Below are 3,060 nucleotides of genomic sequence, written 5' to 3' on the forward strand. Positions count from 1 at the left end.
TGGCTGTGGCTCTCTCATTTTATTTTATTTTTATTTTTTTAAATTTTTTTAAATATTTATTTGTTCATTATGTATACAGTATTCTATCTGTGTGTATTCCTGCAGGCCAGAAGAAGGCACCAGACCTCATTACAGATGGTTGTGAGCCACCATGTGGTTGCTGGGAACTGAACTCAGGACCTTTGGAAGAGCAGGCAATGCTCTTAACCGCTGAGCCATCTCTCCAGCCCTGGCTCTCTCATTTTAAAAGACAAATCACTTTCTAGTTGATGGCTACACTGGGTTACCTTTCTGAGCCTTAGGCCACTTCATTTGCTTAATTAAGTGTGTGTGTGCGTGCATGCGTGTGTATGCCTGAGCGTATGTATGTGTACTATATGCATCCAGGAGACTGTAGAGGCCAGGAAAGGGCATGGGATTCCCTGAAACTAGAGTGGTTGTTAGCAAGGGCTCTGAACACTGGTCCTCTGCAAGAACAAGAAGTTTCCTTAGCCGCTGAGCCAACCCTCTAGCCCCACTTCATTAGGGATGGTTGCTATACATTTTGACCAGAGTTTACAAGTGTTATCTGTGGGTAGCTAGCGATATGCAACTCACCCGACAGAGACCAGAATGGAACGCCACCCCATTCAGGAATAGACTAGCCTTTATTGAGTATATTCTTTTTTTTTTTTTTTTTGAACATGAGTCTTTATTGGCCACAGCTACTTGAGGGGGATGAAGCGGGAGGAGTGGGTGGCACCGATGTCAGGCCGGCCGTGCTTCACAGGCTTGTGGGTGATGGAGAACTCGCCCAGCTAGTGGCCAATCATCTCCGGCTTGATCTCCACCTGGTTGAAGGTCTTGCCGTTGTACACGACCACCATGCTCCCCACCATCTCGGGCAGGATGATCATGTCCCGCAGGTGGGTCTTCACCACCTCGGGCTTCTCCATGGGCGGCGCCTCCTTCTTGGCCTTTCTCAGGCGCTTGAGCAGCGAGTGCTGCTTCCGCCGCCGGCCGCGGTTGAGGCGTCGCCTCTGCCGGGCGCTGTAGAGCTGCATCAGCTGCTCCTAGGACATGTCCAGCAGCTGGTCCAGGTCCACGCCGCGGTAGTGAACTTGCGGAAGATCCGCTTCTTCTGCTCCACTTCGGCCATTTTGGCGGCGATTCGGAAAAGCTTGAGTATCTTCTGATACTAGGTGTGCTACATCAGACAAAGCAGACGTGCTGGCTCCACTGAGGTCATCGTCATACTGTGGCTCCAGATCCAGCAAGAGAGAAGCACGCTGAAGCTGGGTGAAAGACTCTAAATGCATTTGTAAGCCCCCTCAACCCTAAGACATTTTTCTAAAACCTTACACTCACTCTGTCTTGGAAAAGGGACAGTCACCCACACACACACACATGCTGGACTGCTTATCTGTTTGTGTCCTTGTGAATAACCACATGCTGGACGGCTCATCCTCCCGTGTCCTTGTGAATAATCTTCAAACGTAACTCCATTTTGGGAATTGAGGCAAATACAACCCACAGATGTTGACTCAGTTCCTGATGTATTGATTTAGTCACTGAACCAAAGGTCAGGATGGACCACAGATGCTCTCCCTTATCACCTGACCACGCAACTATTCTCCTGCCCTGGAATAGACCAATCATTGCTAGTAACCCTTTGAATAAGCCAATCCAATAAGTTGGAAAACAACCTACAGGTCCCCCCCACCTTGTCTCTGTGGCTTTTTGCTTTAAAAGATGGGCTGTAACAGCTGTGGATGTCCTTCATATCCTGAACCTGAAGGGCCCTGTCATGACAGAATAAAAATCCTCTTGCTTTTGCATCAATTTGTGGTTATGTGAACGGTGTCTGGAGCAACTCTTCCCTGATGTTTGGGCATCTAGTCCAACACTGGGAACGTGGAGAGGACTGTGAGGACCTAGACATCAACACCCTAGAAACATTTTGCTGGAGACCGTCTTTGTAACATCTATCCCAGTATTCTTGAATTCCCCTAAAAAGCCTCCTCCTTTTCTTCCCGCCTCTTTCCCATGTTTTCTTCTGGAAACATGCGCTTTTTGCTCCAGTGAGGAACCGCAGTTTACTAGAGTGTTGTGGATTCATGCTAACTTCCCCAAGACTTCCTGGTAAAAGCTAACATGTTTCATGGGGAGTTATGTGGCTTTTTCTTCAAATGGGTGGTGGCAGTGCACGCCTTTAATCCCAGCACTTAGGAGGCAGAGACAGGTGGATCTCTGTGAGTTCAAGGCCAGCATGGTCTACAGAGCAAGTTCCAGGACAGGCTCCAAAGCTACAGAGAAACCTTATCTCAAAAAGCCCAAATAAGGGCCGCGCGGTGGTGGCGCACGCCTTTAATCCCAGCACTCGGGAGGCAGAGGCAGGCGGATCTCTGGGAGTTCGAGTCCAGCCTGGTCTACAAGAGCTAGTTCCAGGACAGGAACCAAAAGCTATGGAGAAACCCTGTCTCGAAAATCAAAAAAAAAAAAAAAAGAAAAAACAAACGAACAAACAAAAACAAAAAATCTATATTTATTTCCTTTGTGTGCCTGTGTATGTATGTATTCACATATACATGCATGCCTGCCTTCCTTCCTCTCTCCCTCCCTCCCTTCCTCCCTCTCTCTCTGTCTTTTCCCCCTCCCTCCCTCCCTCCCTCGCTCCCTCCCTCCCTCCCTTCCTCTTTCTCTTCCTCCCTCCTTTCTTTTTTTGGATCTAGGTCTCATGTAGCCCAAGCTGTCCTCAGACTCACTATGTAGCTGAGGATGACCAGGAACTCGTTCCTCTCTGGTCTCCACTTCTCGAGAGCTGGGATTACACGGTTTGAACCGTGCTGGGGATCAGACCCGGCCTTCACTCGCGCTGGGCAGGCAGTCTCTGCTTTGTATTCTGAATGCACTGTGACTTACATCCTTTGCCCACTCTGCAGTCTCCTGGGGGAACTGTCAACAGAGACCCTGCCTAAGCCATGGTGATTGTCCTCTTTCGAGGCAGCACTTCCCAAATACCCAGCCTGAAGTTTGTTACTCCTCAGTGAAGCTGGTTCCCTGATTATATCTGTTTTTTTA

General features: G+C 48.8%; 1 pseudogene; it reads right to left on the minus strand.

Annotated features, from left to right (window-relative positions):
• Nucleotides 1-704: 704 nt before the first annotated feature.
• LOC130884203 (40S ribosomal protein S15-like) lies at nucleotides 705-1,138 on the minus strand (annotated as a pseudogene).
• Nucleotides 1,139-3,060: the final 1,922 nt, after the last annotated feature.

Source organism: Chionomys nivalis, chromosome 11 (assembly GCF_950005125.1).
Source record: "Chionomys nivalis chromosome 11, mChiNiv1.1, whole genome shotgun sequence".
In the NCBI taxonomy this organism is placed as follows: Eukaryota; Metazoa; Chordata; class Mammalia; order Rodentia; family Cricetidae; genus Chionomys; species Chionomys nivalis.